The sequence below is a fragment of the Mustela erminea genome, chromosome 3 (genome assembly GCF_009829155.1).
Source record: "Mustela erminea isolate mMusErm1 chromosome 3, mMusErm1.Pri, whole genome shotgun sequence".
NCBI lineage: Eukaryota > Metazoa > Chordata > Mammalia > Carnivora > Mustelidae > Mustela > Mustela erminea.
Genome location: NC_045616.1, coordinates 77,838,170 through 77,851,636, shown reverse-complemented (window position 1 = coordinate 77,851,636; position 13,467 = coordinate 77,838,170). Strand labels below are relative to the sequence as shown.

Sequence of the window (13,467 nt, the reverse complement as noted above, 5' to 3'; positions counted from 1 at the left end):
TGCACAGTTTCATTTATGTGAGAATTGATCTGGTATTTCATGGGTATGCCTAACGGGTACTTGGTAAATACTCATAAATGGTACAGGGCCATGATGAATGATTGTCAGTAGCAGAAATGTTAATCCTTAATCCAGAAATGTTAATTCTCCAGCATCTACAGTTAATCATGAGTTTTTCCTGAAACCATGTACACATTAGAGTCAATATTATACAACAAGAAATGGATGTAAAAATCTTTCTCTTTTCCCCTCTGCCCTCAACAATATATAAGTGCTCCAGAAACATTTATGTGTGGTAAAGGACAAAGATCTTGAATTAATCTTTTCAGATGTCAGGTATTTCTTGACCATAGAGGTAGGAAAGAGAGGCTGAAGCCACAATCTTGAATCCATTTGAGAGATAAGAAAACACCGTATCTTCTCACACCTCTGTTCTGAACTCTCATAGTTTTATATCTTAAATAGAAATTTTGTTTATTTTAATTTATTTCTTTTAAAGATTTTATTTATTTATTTAGCAGACAGAGATCACAAGGTGGAGAGGCAAGCAGAGAGAGAGAGCGGGGAAGCAGGCTCCCCTCTGAGCAGAGAGCCCGATTCGGGGCTTGATCCCAGGACCCTGAGATCATGACGGTAGAGGCTTTAACTAACTGAGCCACCCAGGTACCCCATTTTTTATTTTGTTTTTTAAAAGACTTATTTTAAGTAATCTCTACACCCAACATGGGGCTCAAACTTAGAACCCCAAGATCAAGAGTCACACGCTCTACCAACTGAGCCAGCCAGGTGCCCTTAGACTGAAATCCTAAAATGAACTGGATGGATTGTTAAAGAACTGAAATAAATGTATTTTTTTGACTCTTTGTGACTGAAAAGTTATGCATCAGTCTGGGGTATACTTTCTAGAGCAGACCATCCCGTAGGATCGGGGGGCTTGATGGAGTGTTGTTGGGAGCATTTACTGGAAACAGTTGTATCATGTTTGTTCATGTCTACAGAGTACAGACTCCACACTAACCTCTCTGCATTCCTTTTTATTCTGGGCCTCCCATTCCTCACCTAAAAAATCTTTGAGTGGCACATCTAGTTATTATCTGTACTTGGCTAACAAACCCAAAACTAATTTGAGGGACTCCTGGCCATGGAAACGGTGAGATAAAGCATTATTGATGAGATAACAGACTTCAATTTTGAAAAACAAACCTTACTTTATTAAGCTTGCTTGGCCAGGCAGCTCTGCATTTAGAAACATAGTCTCCCCAAGCGGTGGTTGAGCCCAGCTTATATAAGTTACCAGGAACGCCCAGGCAGTCCTAACTCTCACAGAAGCAGTAACAAGGACACCGATTGACTCCTAGACCAGAGCAGGGTTGCTTTAACACACTCAGCATTAGCTCTGTCTTTGGTTAAAGGTGGTTTGCTTTTACCTTGGTCTCACAGTTCCTGATAGGATTTCCAACAGCAAGGGTTCTCAGTGGTGTATCCTTGGTGCTGATAGGTGTTTCTTAGGGTTACGTTTTTGAATCTTCTTGCTTGCAGGGCTATTTTATAGTTTTACTTCAAGGAAGGGGAGCTAGCAATGGGTGGCATTAGAGAGCAGAGGGAAATGTTGAAAACAGATCCTGGCTCACAGCCACACACACATAAGTGCTCGTGCGAAAAAGGGGAAGAGAGAAACCATGTGCCACCCGAGGGCAGGGACTGTGTTGGGCCTCCAGTGTGTCCCCCAAGTTTATCATGGCACACGGCACAGAGCAAGTGCTCTCTGAAGATTTGTTGAATGGATTAATAGAGGAGGAAGTTGGGGAAGACTGCCTTGTAGGAGAATAATTTCAGGAGTTTAGGCCCTGAGGCTGTGGCTGGTAGAAATAGATGAGAACTCTGGGCTCCTGGTCTGAATAATGCTTGAGACAAATGTGACGGCCCCTTCCCTCCAGCACATTCACAATAAGTGGTGACTGATGGCAGGTCACATTTTGCTGTCGTGGTGGCATTGTGGGGATGGGGAGGGGTGAGGAGAAAAGGAACACTGGGAGGGGGATAGAAAATGAGTGGAAACAACCCCTTTTCTCTTTTCTCGCCTACTGTACTCTTACCTGCTTCAGGCGCTGTGCTAGACACTTCACAAATGCAATTGCTAGTCCTTACCTCACGGTCTTTACAGCAAGCGGTAGTTATATCCGTATTACCTACCAGCCAGGAGCCTGTGGCTCAGAGCGGTCCCCTGCCTTACCTGGGCTCACACCAACAGACAGTGGAGGCCAGGTCACAGCCCAGTCTGTCTGGCTCAAAGCTTCTTTCCCTCACTTTTGCAATGTGGGTGCTTGGTCTGGTCCTCCTGTGCCCCATACCCTCTCTGAGATGAGCCATAGGCGTTTTCCTGATTGTCCAGTGACCTAAGACCCTTGAGGCCACTGCTGCCTGAAGCAGGAGGCCAACAGACCAGGTGGGATCCAGAAAGGCCTTTGTTCCCCATCTTCCCTTCTGACCAGTAGATAAGGAGGAGGAAGTTTGCCTTTGTGGGCCTTGCAGGCCTGCTTTTTTAGGGTCCTGGCCGCTTCTGCCACAGGATGGGACATGGAGTTGGTGGAAACTGAGTAACCACCCTCTTCATTTCTTTGTTCTTATCTCTCACACACACAAAAAATCAGTGAAGCTTGAAAAAACTGATTGTAAATTTGGCCTGAATGAGAATGGCATTAAACTAATTTCAAAGAATAAGAATAATCTGTGAGAGATAGGGAAACTCTCTTGTCCTGCCAGATGTAAGAAAATACCATAAAGCTAGAGACACACTTTTTTTTTTTTTTAAAAGATTTTATTTATTTGTCAGAGAGAGAGAGGGAGAGAAAGCGAGCACAGGCAGACAGAATGGCAGACAGAGGCAGAGGGAGAAGCAGGCTCCCTGCTGAGCAAGGAGCCCGATGTGGGACTCGATCCCAGGACGCTGGGATCATGACCTGAGCCGAAGGCAGTCGCGCAACCAACTGAGCCACCCAGGCGTCCCGAGACACACTTTTTGATGACAATTTGTTATTATTTACCAAAATTGACATTAGCAGGGATTTTCTTTCTAAGAACTATTCTATAGAAAACTCTATGGGAATGAAGGGACATGTGCTAGGGTGTTCACGGCAGCATTGCTTGTAATAGTTTAAAAGTAGAAATGCCCTGAATGTCCATTAGTACAGTAGTATTCTATTAATTTAGTTTATTTTACTACTGTTTGGTCTTATGTTCATTTAATAGTATCCTAAATTAATTATGCTAGTCACACCTTGGGATGCTATGGAGCCATTAAAAGGAATAAGGCAGACCCAAAATGCTGACATGAAAAGACAGGAAATATATTAGGAATGAAGGAATGAAAAAAGCAAGTAACAATATTGTGTGGTTAGGTTGTGAATTCATTGGAACATATTTGGAAGGATACACACAAAGCATTTTTAGTGATTAATTTTGCAATTAGAGGAAAAGTCAAGGATGACTCACTTTTTACCTGATACATGTCTATTCTTCTATAAAGAGCACATTCATATGTTAATTGCATATTTGAGAAAGAACAGGGGCGAAAACAGAACCTGGTGATTTGGGAAATTTAAGAGGTGGATTAGTTAAAGGTTATTTCCAGTTTTCACCTGCAGGTGAATTGACAGGAAATGTTAGGGACAATTGGTATAGACCATCTGTCTGAAGGCAGAACATCCCAGGGCCTAGTGTGAATTAAGTGTTTGTGGGCAAAGGGATCAGAGTGCCCTAAAGCATTCTGGGAGCTTTTAAGAAATAGTGGGTATTGGGGGGTGGGAGGTTGGGGGAACCAGGTGGTGGGTATTAGAGAGGGCACGGATTGCATGGAACAATGGGTGTGGTGCAAAAACAATGAATACTGTTACGCTGAAAAGAAAAAAAAAAGCATGACAGGCTGCTGTAAGACATATGCAGGATGACTATGATATAAGGAGGCTTTAAAATAAAAATAGACCAGAAAATTAAAAAAAAAAAAGAAATAGTGGGTATTATCAAATAGCTATTAGTATGTTGAAAGAAGAAAAAAAAAGGTGGAAAATGTAGTTAGTTCCAGCAGAAATAAGCAAGGCAGTATGTGCTGGGAAGGAATTAGGAGTCTGGGAGCTTCTAAAATTGGTGGGAAGAAAGTTTTCTGTCATAATGGCAACAAGACAATTCTCTTTCCAAGCAGAAAATGGGCTGGGTGACTTATATGACCTAACTGGCTTTTTGTAAAGTGTTACAAGCATTACAGAGTATGAGGCCTAAAATGTTTCCCCTTTAGCCCTTCTTCTAATTCCACTCCCCATTAATCATCACTGTTAAAATTTGGTGTAAATGCTTTTAGGCCTTATCCTGAGCATTTAAATGATTACACATATGGACATATGGACACATGTGCATAAATAAGCACACACATGCAAAATGACACGTATGTGGAAGTAAAACACATATGTAAATGGGGCTTTACTATCATATCATCATTCTGCACCTTGATTGGACGCTGCAACATACCAACCTTTATAGGAGAGCCCTTCTCTGTGTTTCTTTATGACATTGTCTATGGCTGTTCAGGAAAGACAGACTTAAAAATAAGTATTCTGATACTTTTACCGAGCACTTGGGAGAATGGAGTGGAGAAGTCAGAAATGTCCTTGAAGAGACAGATGTTGAGGCAGATATAGCTGAAATGGAGGGCATGGATTTTGATTGGGGTGGTTTATAGTATAGTAACTTGAAGAATTTGGATCCCTCAAAAATTGAGTTTGAATATCGGTTTCACACTAATCAACTAATTAACCTTGTGAAATGATTTAACCATTTAAATTCTTGGTTACTTCATTTATATGAGGACAATGTAGTGGTGCCTACCTTATAAGATGTTTCCAAGGACTATGAGGTCTAAAGGACTAAATGAGGTCCTGCTTATCACATTGCAAGGGGTATGGTGGTGGCTCAAGGAGGTCAGCTGCCACTATTATTTCTTTCTTTCTCTCTCTTTCTTTCTTTCTCTCTCCCTTCCTTCCTTCCTTCCTTCCTTCCTTCCTTCCTTCCTTCCTTCCTTCCTTCCTTCCTTTCTTTCTTTCTTTCTTTCTTTCTTTCTTTCTTTCTTTCTTTCTTTTTTTCCCAAAAGATTTTATTTATTTATTTGACAGAGAGAGATCCCAAATAGGCAGAGAGGCAGGCGGAAAGAGAGAGGAGGAAAGCAGGCTCACCATTGAGCAGAGAGCCCAATGCGGGGCTCGATTCTGGGACCCTGGGATCATGACCCGAGCTGAAGGCAGAGGCTTTAACCCACTGAGCCACCCAGGCGCCCTGCCACTATGATTTCAAACTTAAATGGTCTCCTGTCTCAGGGTCACATTTGAGTGCACATAGACCTTGTAAAATTCCACCTGCAAACTGCTTTTCCAGAGGGTTGACTCTCTTGCCTTTATTTCTGATTTGGGACTTATGCACATTTTCTGTTTTCAGTCTGTCATCCCCATTTCAGTATGCCGGGCCCCACACAGCATTTTGGAAATGAATGAAAAACAACCCCACATGTTTCACACACAGACTCTTGGGCTTTCTTTAAATTGAGTTATGGCTGATCACTTTTTTTTAAATTTAAAGAATTTTTAAAATATTAACATATAATGTATTATTTGCCCCAGGGGTATAGGTCTGTGAATCACCAGTTTTATGCAATTCACAGCTCTCACCATAGCATACCCTCCCCAATGTCCATCACCTAGCCACCCTATCCCTCCCCTGACCCCCTCAACAACCCTCAGTTTGTTTCCTGAGATTAAGAGTCTCTTATGGTTTGTCTCCCTCCTGATTCCATCTTATTTCATTTTTTCCTTCCCTACCCCCACGACCCCTACCCTGCCTCTCAAATTCTTCATATTAGAGAGATCATATGATAATTGTCTTTCTTTGATTGACTTATTTTGCTTAACATAATACCCTCTAGTTCCTTCCATGTCATTGCAAATGGTAAGATTTAGTTTCTTTTGATGGCTGCATAGTATTCCATTATATATATATATATATATATATAAATATATATATATTCCATAGTATTCCATTATATATATAATATATATTATATATATATACACACACCACATCTTTATCCATTCATCTGTAGATGGACATCTAGGTTTTTTTTTATAGTTTGGCTATTGTAGATATTGCTGCTATAAACATTTGGATGCACATGCCCCTTCGGGTCAGTACATTTGTATCTTTAGGGTAAATACCAGTAGTGTGATTGCTGGGTCATAGGGTAGCTTAATTTTTAACCTTTTGAGGAACCTCTGTAATGTTTCCTAGAGTGGTTGCGCCAGCTTGCATTCCCACCAACAGTGGGAGGGTTCCCCTTTCTCTGCATCTTTGCCACCATCTATCATTTCCTGACTTGTTAATTTTAGCCATTCTGACTGATTGGTGTAAGGTGGTATCTCACTGTATTTTTGATTTATATTTTTGATGCCAAGTGATGCTGAGCACTTTTTCATGTTTCTGTTGGCCATTTGGAGGTCTTCTTTGCAGAAATGTCTGCTCATGTTTTCTGTCCATTTTTTGATTGGATTATTTGTTCTTTGAGGGTTGAGTTTGATAAGTTCTTTATTGATTTTAGATACTAGCCCTTTATCTGATATGTCATTTGCAAATATCCTCTCCCACTCTTTTGGTTGTCTTTTGGTTTTGTTGTCTGTTTCCTTTGCTGTGCAAAAGCTTTTGATTTTGATCAAGTCCCAATAGTTCACTTTTGCCCTTGCCTTCCTGGCTTTTGGTGATACTTCTAGGAAGAAGTTGCTGTGGGTGAGGTCGAAGAGGTTGCTGCCTGTGTTCTTCTTGAGGATTTTGATGTATTCCTGTCTCACACTGAGGTCTTTCATTCATTTTGAGTCTATTTTTGTGTGTGGTGTATGGAAATGGTAGTTTCATTCTTCTGCATGAGGCTGTCCAATATTCCTAACACCATTGGTTGAAGAGACTGTCTTTTTCCCATTGGATATTCTTTCCTGCTTTGTTGAAGATTAGTTGACCATAGAGTTGAGGGTCCATTTCTGGGCTCTCTGTTCTGTTTCATTGATCTATATGTTTGTTTTTGTGTCAGTACCATACTGTCTTGATGATGACAGCTTTGTAATAGAGCTTGAAGTCTGGAATTGTGATGCTGCCAACTTTGGGTTTCTTTTTCAACATTCCTCAGTCTATTTTGGGGTCTTTTCTGGTTCCATATAAATTTTAGGATTCTTTGTTCCATTTTATTGAAAAAAATTGATGGTACTTTGATAGGGATTGCATTAAATGTGCAGAGTGCTTTAGGTAGCATAGACATTTTCACAATATTTGTTTTTCCAATCTGTGAGCATATAACTTTTTTCTATTTCTTTGTTTCTCCATCAATTTCTTTCATGAGTACTTTATAGTTTTCTGAGAACAGATTCTTTGCCTCTTTGGTTAGATTTATTCCTAGATATCTTATGGTTTGGGGTGCTATTGTAAATGGGATTGACTCCTCAATTTCTCTTTCTTCTGTCTTGCTGTTGGTGTATAGAAATGCAACTGATTTCTGTGCATTGATTTTATATCCTGCTACATCACTGAATTCCTGTATGAGTTTTAGCAGTTTTGGAGGGGAGTCTGGGTTCTCCACATAAAGTATCATATCATCTGCAAATAGTGAGAGTTTGACTTCTTCTTTGCTGATTTGGCTGCCTTTAATTTCTTTTTGTTGTCTGATTGCTGAGGCTAGGACTTCTAGTACTATGTTGAATAGCAGTGGTGATAGTGGTCATCCCTGCTATGTCCCTGACCTTAGGGGAAAAGCTTTTGGTTTTTCTTCATTAAGAATGATATCTATAGGTTTTCATAGATGGCTTTGATGATATTGAGGTATGTACCCTTTACGCCTACACTTAAAATTTTTTTTAAAAAAAGATTTTAATTTATTTATTTGACAGAGATCACAAGTAGGCAGAGAGGCAGGCAGAGAGAAAGGGGGAAGCAGGCTCCCCACTGAGCAGAGTGCCCAACATGGGGCTTGATCCCAGCACCCTGAGATTGTGACCTGAGCTGGAGGCAGAGGCTTTAACCCACTGAGCCACCCAGGTGTCCCTTCACTGAAAAGTTTTGATCAAGAAAGGATGCTGTACTTTGCCAAATGTTTTTTCAGCATCTATTGAGAGTATCATATGGTTCTTGTTCTTTCTTTTATTAACGTATTGTATCACATTGAAAGATTTGTGAATGTTGAATCAACTTTGCAGCCCAGGAATAAATCCTCCTTGGTTATGGTGAATAATCCTTTTAATGTATTGTAGGATCCTATTGGCTAGTATTTTGGTGAGAATGTTTGCATCCGTGTTCATCAAGGATATTGGTCTGTAATTCTCCTTTTTGAAGGGGTCTCTCTCTGGTTTTGGGATCAAGGTTATGCTGGCCTCAAAAAATGAGTTTGGAAGTTTTACTTTCATTTCTATTTTTGGGAACTGTTCAGGAGAATAGGCATTAGTTCTTCTTTAAATGTTTAGTAGAATTCCCCTGGAAGCCATCTGGCCCTGGACTTTTGTTTGTTGAAAGATTTTTTTTAAATTAAAAAAAATTTTTTTATAAACATATAATGTATTATTAGCCCCAGGGGTACAGGTCTGTGAACTGCCAGGTTTACACACTTCACAGCACTCACCATAGCACATACCCTCCCCAATGTCCATAACCCCACCACCCTCTCCCGAACCCCCTCCCCTCAGCAACCCTCAGTTTGTTTTGTGAGATTGAGAGTCTCTTGTGATTTGTTTCCCTCCTGATCCCATCTTGTTTCATTTATTCATTTTCTACTCCCCAAGCCCTCCACGTTGCATCTCCACTTCCTCATATCAGGGAGATCATATGATAGTTCTCTTTCTCTGATTGACTTATTTCGCTAAGCATAATACCCTCTAGTTCCATCCATTTCTTCACAAATGGCAAGATTTCATTTCTTTTGATGGCTGCATAGTATTTCATTGTATATATATGCTACATCTTCTTTATCCATTCATCTGTTGATGGACATCTAGGTTCTTTCCATAGTTTGGCTATTGTGGACATTGTTGCTATAAACATTCTGGTGCACATGCCCCTTCAGATCACTACGTTTTTATCTTTAGGGTAAATACTCAGTAGGGTAATTGCTGGGTCATAGGGTAGCTCTATTTTCAACTTTTTTTTTTTTAAGATTTTATTTATTTGAGAGAGAGACAGGGAGAGAGAGCATGAGTGAGGAGAAGGGCAGAGAGAGAAGCAGACTCCCCGTGGAGCTGGGAGCCCAATGCGGGACTCGATCCCGGGACTCTGAGATCATGACCTGAGCCGAAGGTAGTTGTCCAACCAACTGAGCCACCCAGGCATCCCTATTTTCAACTTTCTGAGGAACTTCCATGCTGTTTTCCAGAGTGGTTGCACCAGCTTGCATTCCCACCAACAGTGTAGGAGGGTGGTTGGAAGATTTTTGATGACTGCTTCAATCTCTTTACAAGTTATGGGTCTGTTCAGGTTTTCTGTTTCTTCCTGGTTCAGTTTTGGTAGTTTTTATGTCTCTAGGAATGCATCCATTTCTTCCAGATTGTAAAATTGGCTGGTGTATAGCTGCTCATAATATGTTCTTGTGATTGTTTGTATTTCTTTGGTGTTGGTTTCATCTCTCCTCTTTCATTCATGATTTTATTAATTTGGGTCCTTTCTCTTCTCTTTTGGATAAGTCTGGCCAGGGGTTATCAATCTTATTAATTATTTCAAAGAACAAACTCCTAGTTTTGTTGACCTGTTCTACTGTTCTCTTGGTTTCTATTTCATTGATTTCTTCTCTGATCTTTATGATTTCTCTTCTCCTATTAGGTTTAGGCTTTCTTTGTTGTTCTTTCTCCAGCTCATTTAGGTGTAGGATTAGGTTGTGTACTTGAGACTGTTCTTGTTTCTGGAAAAGGTTTATATTATTATGTACTTTCCTCTCTGGACTGCTTTTGTTACATTCCAAAGATTTTGAACAGTTGTGTTTTCATTTTCATTTGTTTCCATGACTTTTTAAAATTCTTTTATAATTTCCTGGTTGACCCATTCATTCTTTAGTAGGATGCTCTTTAGCCTTCATGTATTTGAGTTTTTTCCAACTTTCCTCTTGTGATTGAGTTCCAGTTTCAAAGCATTGTGGTCTGAAAATATGGACAGAATGATTCCAATCTTTTGGTACTTGTTGAGGCCTTGATTTATGACCCAGGATGTGATCTATTCTGGAGAATGTTCCATGTGCACTAGAGAAGAATGTGGATTCTCTTGTTTTGGGAACATATGTTCTAAATATATCTGTGATGTCCATCTGGTCCAGTGTGTCATTTAAAGCCTTTATTTCCTTGTTGATCTTTTGCTTAAATGATCTCTCCATTTCAGTGAGATGGATGTTAAAATCCCCTACTATGACTGTATTATTGTTGATGTGTTTCTTTGATTTTGTTATTAATTGGCTGCTCCCATGTTAGGGGCATAGATATTTAAAATTGTTAGATCTTCTTATTGGACAGACACTTTGAGTATGATGTAATGTCCTTCCTCATCTCTTATTACAGTCTTTGGCTTAAAATCTAATTGATTTGATATAAGGATTGCCACCCCAGCTTTCTTTTGATGTCCATTAGCATGATAAATGGTTTTTCACCCCCTCACTTTAAATCTGGTGGTGTCTTTTGGTCTAAAATAAGTTTCTTGCAACAGCATATCAGTGGGTCTTGCCTTTTTTTTTTTTTTTTTTAAATCCATTCTGATACCCTGTGTCTTTTGATTGGGACAGTTTGCCTGTTTACATTCAGGATAACTATTGAAAGATATGAATTTAGTGTCATTGTATTACCTATAAGGTGACTGTTACTGTATATTGTCTCTGTTCCTTTCTGGTCTATGTTACTTTTAGGCTCCCTCTTTGCTTAGAAGACCCCTTTCAATATTTCCTGTAGGGCTGTTTTGGTGTTTGGAAATTCTTTTGGTTTTTGTTTGCTTGGAAGGTTTTTATCTCTCCTTTTATTTTCAATGAAAGCTTAGCAGGATATAGTATTCTTGCCTGCATATTTTTTTCTTTTAATGCTCTTAATATATCATACCAGTCCCATCTGGCCTGACAGGTCTCTGTGGATAGGTTTGCTGTCAATCTAATATTTCTACTATTGTATGTTACAGACCTCTTGTCCGAGCTGCTTTCAGGATTTTCTCTTTGTGGCGGAGACTTGTAAATTTTACTATTAGGTGATGGTGTGTGACCTATTTTTATTGATTTTGAGGGGGATTCTCTGTGTCTCCTGAATTTTGATGCTTGTTCTCTTTGCCCAGTTAGGGGAATTCCCACTATAACTTGCTCCAATATACCTTCTGCCCTTCTCTTTCTTCTTCTTCTAGGATCTCAGTTATTCTAATATTGTTTTGTCTTATGGTTTCACTCTCTCTTGAATTCTCTCTTCATTGTCTAGTAGTTTTTTGTTTCTCTTTTGCTCAGCTTCTTTATTCTATATCATTTGGTCTTCTGTATCACTAATTCTCTCTTTTACCTCATTTAGCCTAGTAGTAAGGGCCTTCATTTTTGATTGCACCTCATTAATAGTTTTTTTAATTTCAACTTGATTAGATTTTAGTTCTTTTATTTCTCTAGAAAGGGATTTTATTTCTCAAGAAAGGGATTCTCTAATATTTTTCATGCTTTTCTTGGGCCCAGCTAGCACCTTGATAATCATCATTCTGAACTCTAGTTCTAACATATTACTAATGTCCCTATTGATTAGATCCCTAGTCATCAGTACTGCCTCTCGTTCTTTTCTTTGTGGTGAGTTTTCTGCCTTGCCATTTTATCCAGATAAGAATCAATGAATGAGAGAACAAAATACTAAAAGGGTAGCAATAACCCCAGAAAAATATACACTACCCAAATCAGAAGAGACCTGAAACTGGGGGAGATATATTGTGGGGGGGGGAGGAGAAAAAATATATATATTACACTGGTGAGTAGAACAGAGCCACACGCTTCATTTTGGGTGTATTTGGTCTCTTAGAAGAAATTACCTCCCCAAATTTTAAATAAAGAAATATATTTTTGTACATATACAAAAATAAGGGAAAGCACAATGAAGGGATGGAATATGACTGTAAAGATGAAAAATTTAAACAGATTCTAAAAAAGGATCAGTGGTTGATACGATGAGAAGTTGGTTGAAAAGAGAAAAGAAAAAAATAGAGGAAATAATGTGATCAGGCTGGAGACTAGAACAAAGCCATGAGCTAGATTTAGGGTGTATTTTGCTCTATTAGAAGAAATTGTATCCCAAAACTTTAAAGAAAAAAAAAAACCCCTATATGTATACAAGAAATAAGGTTAAATACAATGAAGGGATAAAATATGACTATAACAATAAAAATTAAAAATGATTTTAAAAACAATATTGATAAGATAAAATAGTTAAAAACCATGAAAATAGAAAGGCAGAAAAATTAAAAAAATAGAATAAGAAAAAAATAAAATTAAAAAAATTAACTTTGAAAGACTAAAGGATCATGGGAAAAAAGCCATGAATTCTATGTGTTGCTTTCCTATAGCTCTGAAGTTCAGCAATTCTGATTGATTGGTAAACTTGGTCTTGGCTAGATGTTCTTGCAAATCTTCTTGGGAGGGGCCTGTTGCTATGATTCCCAAATGTTTTTGCCGGAGGCAGAATTGCACCACCCTTGCCAGGGGCTAGGCTAAGTAATCTGCTCAGGTTCCCTCTCAGAGCTTTTTTTCCCCTGAACACTTTCTGTACAGCTTGGGAGGATGGGAATGGAGATGGCGGCCTCCCAATCTCTGGCCCCATAGGCGCTGAGAGCTCTATTCCCCCCTCCTCAGTGCATCCCCAGAGAAAAGCAGTCAATCCTTTCTGTCTCCCTGGTCTCCAGCCACAACTCATGCTCACCTGGCATGTGATGGAGTGTTTCTATCTCTGGTGCATGGCCCCGTTTGGAGCCTTTAAACCCAGCTGATTCCTGTAGTGCACTACTGCAACACTCCTCCTGGAGGATAAAGGAAGGGGTCTCTTCGGATCTGCCACTCATGGGGTCCCTGCTTGAAGAATAATGACCTGGGATTATGGTTTAAGGTAACCCCAAGCTGAGAGCTCACTTTTCGGCTCCATTTCTGTAGCCGGCTTCTGCAGTCTGTTACCTGGCAGCTCTGCCACCCTCAGACATCCCTGGTCTTTCTGTGACCCCACTGGTCCTGAGACCACACTGTCCCTGTGAGAGCTCCAGTCCCCGCTTACTCTGGAGTGACGTCCATCAGTGGAGCAGACTTCTAAAAGTTTAGATTTTGTGCTCTGCTGCTCTCTGCTTGCCAGGAGCCAGCCCCACCCCACTGCTGTCTATCTTCTCGAATGTTGCCTCTGATTTCTTCTCTGCACATCCTACCTTCCGGAA

At 39.8% G+C, this 13,467-nt stretch overlaps 1 pseudogene; it reads right to left on the bottom strand.

Annotated features, from left to right (window-relative positions):
- Positions 1 to 13,107, bottom strand: part of LOC116587207 — a 128,242-nt pseudogene extending 115,135 nt beyond the window's left edge.
- Between the last annotated feature and the right edge of the window lie 360 nt (positions 13,108 to 13,467).